Raw genomic sequence first — 7,825 nt, forward strand, 5'->3', positions numbered from 1 at the left:
GGCCCAAAGCCATAAATTATTTCATTCAATAAATCACAACACCCATGTCGTATTACTGCCATGATACTACAGTGAGTTCAACAAATCTTTTTCTCAAGCTCATGCAACACCAACCATAAAATACCTCAGTCATTCGCTAAGCATGCGTTTATTTCTCTTGACAGTCAATTCAACTTTCTCAACCATATTCAAATTCAAATCTCAACACATACCCTCCGCTGGTAGAAAAGAAACTCTCCACTCAACATTATAAGGAACACACCTACGTAGATTACTCTGCAGGAGATAACCCACCTGCTCAGCCTCAAATTGGCATCTTGTTATACCCTTTCGTAACCACAGTTACTATGCAATCACTTAATCTTTCTGAGTCCAAATTCATTAACAAGACATGAGAATTTAATTTGTCCCATAATTTAACAACGTGAAAGATCCTTCAAAACATTCATTACCCGAGACTATTTGTCACATCAAATCGAAAACCAAGCACCCAATGGCTTTTTCCTTTACATTTCAAGGAAACACTTCTCGTTATATTCCAATCATCTTAACACATCCCGCGGTTACATCATACCCATCACACCGCATTCCACCGCTTATCGAGCCACAAATTCCACTGTAGGGTCATTACCGGACATATAATTCCAATTGTACGAGTTACAGCTGAAGCTACCGAGCTTAAGCTGCGGTCTAACCATGGCCTCAAGTCTTCTAGACTGGCCCACCACCAAAACACAGAATACTCACCTCGAACCTCGTTCATAGAATCACAAGCCGGCAATGCACAGTTGATACTGAGCGTTCATGTGCGCATACGAATACGTGGAAGGAAATTCAAAGAGTTTATGTCTCAAGCTGAATCAATCTCGCACGATAAGGAAAGAAAAATGGGAAGTATATATCCTAAATGCCTTGTAGCCTCTCGAAGATAAGTATGGACGTCATCATACCGATCCGCAATACTCTATTAGACACTTGCTCATGACTTGTAGAACCTATGAACCTAGAGCTCTGATACCACCTTGTCACAATTCAAAATTCAACTAGTCGTGATGGCACCTAACCCAACCCGTTAGGTAAGCTAATTACTAACTATTCAATTACAATGACAATTATTTAAAAGAAAATATCTAAAACCAATACATTTTCCCAAGAACTGGTAGTACAAATCATGAGCTTCTAAGAATAGAATTTACAAAAAGGAAAAGAAATAAATACATAGTCTGTTTGAATAATACATAAACAGAGCTTTTATAAATCTAAGGCTACCCTGAACAAGAGGCAGCTACAACAGGAACGCAGGTACATCTTCAAATCCCGGAACCATCGAGCACAGCAACAACAACAGTCAACATCTGAATGCAATATGCAGAAGTGTAGTATCAGTACAACCGACCCCATGTACTGAGTAAGTAACAAACCTAGCCTTAGGTTGAAAGTAGTGATGAGCTTCTACCAAGGTCGGGTCCAAAACCATTAATCCACAACAATATGACCTATGTGGGTCCCAATAATACTGGCACATAGCCTCAACATGATTTTTAATTAACACATAAAACTGTATGAAAAATGCCAAGATTATTTAACTACAAAATTCTGCAGAAATAATTATGTCACAATTTCTATAGTGCACGCCCACACGCCCATCACCTAGCATGTGCGTCACCTCCCAACGATTTACATAATACATGCATTCAGGGTTCATGCCCTCAACTCCAAGATTAGAAGAGTTACTTACCTCGAACAAGCCGAATCCAATGTCGAGAAAGCTAAACAATGCTCCAGAAATTCCATTCTACGCTTATCAACTTCCAAATGGCTCGAATCTAGTCACAATTAATTTGATTCAGCTCACAAAAATAATAGAAATTAATTCTATATCAAAATACTAATATTTTCCAAAAATCTAAAATTACGCCCCAAAAATACCGGTAGGGCCCACGTCTCAGAATCCGATAAAACTCACAAAATCCTAACCCCCATTCAATGACGAGTCCAACCATACCAAAATTACTCAAATCCGACCAAAATTCGGCATTCAAATCTTCAATTTAAACTAAGAGGGTTTTCAAACATTTCCAATTTAATTCACCAATTAAATGATAAAAACAACCGTGGATTCGTGTAATTTAACCAATATTGAGTTAAGAACACTTACCCCGTTGTTTCTCTTGAAAAACTCCCGAACTCTCTGTCCAGGCCTCTCTTCTTCGCGAACGCGATAGGTCCCTCGCGTTCACGAAGCACAACTCGACTGCCCACAAATTTAACCCTTCGCGAATGCGACCGTGGCTTCGCCAACGCGAAGCTTTGCAAACCTTACCCTTCGCGAACGCGACCACATCTTCGCGAACGTGAAGCTTTACCAACTCAGGCCTTCGCGAATGCAACCGCCACCTCGCGAACGCGTAGAACAAGGACCCCAGGGGTCCCCAATAGCCTCACTCCTCCTCGCGAATGCGACACCTCTCACGCGTTCGCGATGCACACACAGACAATACCTTTGCGTTTGCGTCCTCCCCTTTGCGGACGCGAAGAACAAAACCTCACACTCAGAAAACACTCTACGCGAACGTGAGGGCCCACTCGCGACCGCGAAAGAGAAAATCAGAAAAATGCAGCAACAGATATCAGCAATCTCACCAAGGCCAAAAATGATCCGTTAACCATCGAAAACTCACCCGAGCCCCTCGGGACCTCAACCAAATATACCAACAAGTCCTAAAAAATCATACGGACTTAGTCAAACCCTCAAATCACCTCAAACAACGCTAAAACCATGAATTGCACCCCAATTCAAGCATAATGAACTTTGAAATTACTAATTTCTACAAACGACTCCGGAACCTATCAAATCACGTCCGATTGACCTCAAATTTTGCACACAAGTCATAAATGACATAACAGAGGTATTCCTATTTTCATAATCGGATTTCGACCCCGATATCAAAAAGTCAATCCCCCGGTCAAACTTCTCAAAAATTAAACTTTTAGCATTTCAAGCCTAATTCCTCTACGGACTTCCAAATAATATTCCGGACACGCTCCTAACTTAAAAATTGGAATATTATGAGCTATTGGAATTATCAAAATTCAAATCCGAGGTCATTTACACATAGGTCCATATCCGGCCCACTTTTCTAACTTAAATTTTTAATTATGAGACTAAGTGTCTCATTTCACTCCGAGTTCCTTCCGGACCCGAACCACCTAACCTGATAAGTCATAAATCAATTACAAGACATAAATTGAGAAGTAAATGGGGGAACGGAATTATAATATTCAAAACGACTGGCCGGGTGGTTACATTGACACATCAAAAAAAATTTAGTAGTTGCATCAATATGTAATCACTGTAAATTTTATATTTTGATTACTAATAATTCAATACTTACTTAAGAAATGGTTGAACTTCAAGACAATTTAGCTGACTTGTACTGCATATCACTCAAACTTCTCTTTCTAACATCCTTAGAACATTGGCCTGGCTGATTGAAGATAGACATTTGGTGGATATAATGGATTATTCACACATTCGACAGTGTGCCTATTGGGCCTATTCCTAGAACATGGCATGTTACTCTGAAAATAGTAAGAACAAAATGTGCAGTTTCATTTGCAAGATAGGCTTCGCATATCGATCCTTCAATCCTATTCCTCTACTTAACAAATTGTTTGTATTTGCCAATTGTCCTACATAATGTTATGTTAGCCAAGAACATTCAAATAAAATAGAATATTATATCAAACTTATAATATTATCTCTCAAAGGGATACATTCATCTGCATTGAACATGCCTTCCAAGTCGTGCCTCGTGTACAAGGTAAATTTGAAGGTGTTTCATCATATCAAAGAAACCACATGGAAATATTTTTTCCATCTTACTAGAAATTACATGAATGTTCTGATCCATCCGAAGTAGGTTTTCGTCCCTCAAAGTGGAAGAACACAAGTCTTTGAAAAACAAACTAATCTATATGATGGATTTTCAGTTTCTTTCACGCAAACCGCAAAATGCAATAGGCACCAAGGTCTCCATGAAAACATGACAGTCATGTCTTTTCAAATGGCTCAACTTCCCTACCTCCATATCTAGTTTTTTCCCAAATTCGATGCATAACCCCCAGGCATCATCAATTTCGTAACCCGATCACAAATTTATTGTATTTCCTCCAAAGTGAATGTGTAACTTGCTTTGGGATTGAACACCTTATCATTGTTCGATGTCTGCAAGTATAATTCAAGTCACTTGCAATATTCTTGTAAGTCTATTCTGGCCTTCGGGTTATCTTTTGCCTTACCTTTAACATCCATCATTGTGTTGAACAAATTATAAAAATAATTCTTCTCAATATGCATGACATCAAGGTTGTGTCGGAGAATATTATTCTTCCAATAAGGCAACTCCCAAAATATACTCTGTTTCGTCCAATTATGAGTAACACCATATCCAAGGAATCTAGAAGGTGGAGCCTCAATAACTTTATTGAAGTTCTAGACCCTCTCCCATATTTCCTCACCCAAAGGTCGGAGGTGGTGAATCATATTCCACTTTATTCTTTTTGAATGCATTTTTCACCCTTCTAAACTCATGATCATCACGCAAGAATTGACGGTGACAATCAAACCATGATTGGTTTTCGGCCATGTTTCAAAGTGAACGCTTTACTATTTTCCATACAGTAAGGACATGCTAGCTTCCTAGAATTCATCCACCTAGACAATATTCCATACACAGGAAAATCGTTAATAGTCCACATTAAATTAGTACACAAGTTGAAATTCTGCTTGGTTGATATGTCATATGTTTCAACACCATTATACCACAATTGTTTTAGCTCATCAATCAAAGGTTGCAAATATACATCAATCAAACATTTTGGATTACGTGGGCCGGGGATAATACAATTTAAAAATATATATGGACTAGTCATACATAACTCAGGTGGTAGATTATAAGGTGTAAGAAAGATAGGCTAGCATGAATATAGTGTCACAGATATAGAAAAAGGTGTGAAGCCATCCGCACACAAACCTAAACGAATGTTCCTTGGTTCACTAGCATAATCTGGATATGTCCTATCAAAGTGCTTCCAAGCATCTCCATCTGAAGGATGACACATAACACCGAGTGATCTTCTATTTTCAAAGTGTCATCTCATATGAGGAGTAGAACTCATCGACGCATATAACCTCTTTAACCTAGGTATAAGTGCCAAATAATGCATCGCCTTCATAGCAACCATATTCCTGCTGGAAATCCTCTTGAAACGAGTTTTTTCACAGAATTTACAACTTTCTAAATTTGCATCGTCTTTATAATATAAGATACAACCATCTTCACAACAATCAATTCTCATCGACAAAAGTCCTAACTTAGAAGCCAATCTCTTTGCCTTATAGAAATCACCAGGTAAGTTGATATTTTGGTCAACTAGTTCACTCATAAGGTCAATGAAATAGTCCATGGCCGCTTGAGAAATATTCGAATCAGATTTGATACTTATTAATCTAACTGCAAAAGACAGCTCATAGTGCAGACTTCCTTCACGTAGTGGACGAATAGCTTCCTCTAACTATTCATAAAAATATTTTGCATCATCAATAGGAGCTTGTACAAAATTTTCATTGGGCTCAAACCCGAAGTGCATCTCAAACGCATCCGCAACCATATAATGAATTCTAGAATCTTGATTCCTATTCTCCACCGACCTATACTTTCACCAACAACCATGTTATGAAATATTCCACGGCTACCATCGATCTCTCCATGATTAGTCCACACAAAGTAATTCTCTATAAACCCCTTCCTATAAAGATGAAGCTTAACTTCCTTCGATTTTTTAAACTTCACACAAACGCACTTGACACAAGGATGGCTAATTACTCCTTTAATTTGGTATGATGAAAATGACATTGCATGTCTAATAAAGCCATGAACCCCTTCGACAAGATCCTCCCTCAATCCCCGTCGATTAGGATAATTTCTATTGTATATCCAAGTACGATGTTCCATCTATACAAATAAAACAAAAATAAATTGAGATATTTCCATAAGTATTAGTACTACTTAATTTATTCTATAATTATAAATTAATTAAATTATTTTAGCTAATTAAGATAATTAAATTTTACTAATTACACCAAAATTGAATTATATTAAATATAATTAATTATGATTCATTTAATTTAAAATAAACTATAAGTTGGATTCATACCCAAAAAGTTCAACATTTATCCCTAAAAGTTCAATTCATATCCAAAAAGTTCAATTCATATCATGAAAGTTCAACCAATACCCTAAATAATTCAATTAATACCCTAAACAATTCAATTAACCTTACAAAACATAAGCTTTATCCAAAAAGTTCAACACTTACCCCTAAACCAATTCAATTCATATCCAAAAACGTTCAACCCATACCCTAAACCAATTCAATTCATAACCTAAAATTTCAATTCATACCCTAAAAGTTCAATTCACAAGAACAAAACAGTAAAAACTCAATTCAATTCAATGTTAAACATTTAATTCCTAACTAAACTACTCAAGTCAATACAAACTTAAACATTCAATTTACACCCTAGGTAATCCATTCGACTCAATTCAATTTTAACAAGAACTAAAACCCTAGATTTCAATAAAATTCAAAGTTAAACAATCAATTTAAACAATAATTAACTAATTCATAACTAATTAAAAAAATATTTGTCACGACCCAAAATCCAACCAGTTGTGATGGCACCTAAGCCAACATACTAGGTAAGTCAATTAACATATATCTAATTTAATGAGATTTATTGAGACAAATAAATGATAAAATAACTAAATCTTAATACATTTCCTAAGGACTGGTAGTATAAATCATGAGCTTTTAAGATTTAAAATTTATAAAGCTGGCATGAAATAAAGTACATCATCTGTCTGAAATATACATGAACAAATTAAAATTCTAAAGCTACCAAGATCGAGAGGCAGCTATTTTGAGTACAACTGACCCCATGTACTCAATAAATAACAAGCCTAACCTTATGTTGAAAGCAGTGACGAGGTTGAACAATGGTAAGAGTCCAACACCAACAACCAGGAACAACTCGTAATAATATAAATATAGTAGTACAAGTAATAACTCAAGATATGATGCTCAGCTCGTTCACAATCACGAAAAATAGGCATGCATTTCAGGTATAACAGTAAAAACCCAAATCTTTCACCGAAATCACCAAAATATGAGTAAGTTTGTAAAACTGTGATTTTTCCCGAAACTTTCAACTGGTAAATGTTTCATTATCAGATGGCATGAGGAAAGTACATCTTTATGCCTACATGTCAATGTGTATAAGAAGTCATGAATGACGTAATATCCCACAACATGAGGAAAATGCGTCTCCATGCCTGCATGTTAGATGTGCATGTCAAATGCAATGCAACACAATGATAAACCACATGCATACTCTCAGAATATCAATTCACCCAGTCCTCCCAGTCACTCATTCCTCAGTCACTCAGTCCCCATCGTCAGTCAATCCTCCCAATCACTCACACTCGCACTCAGTAGGTACCTGCGCTCACGTGGGTGTGCAGACTCCGGAGGGGCAGATCCAGCCCAAGCGCTATAATAAGCCAATCATGGCATGAATCAATAAAGCATGTTGCGGCGTGCAGCCCGATCTCAAAAATATCATTCACAAACAGGCCCTCGGCCTCACTCAGTCATCAATCTCTCCCGTCTCCCAGACCCACAATGTCATAAAAATCAGCCCAAAATGATGATATGATGTATCAATAAATAGCAACAGAAACTGAGATATGATATGCAAACT

The sequence above is a fragment of the Nicotiana tomentosiformis genome, chromosome 5 (genome assembly GCF_000390325.3).
Source record: "Nicotiana tomentosiformis chromosome 5, ASM39032v3, whole genome shotgun sequence".
In the NCBI taxonomy this organism is placed as follows: Eukaryota; Viridiplantae; Streptophyta; class Magnoliopsida; order Solanales; family Solanaceae; genus Nicotiana; species Nicotiana tomentosiformis.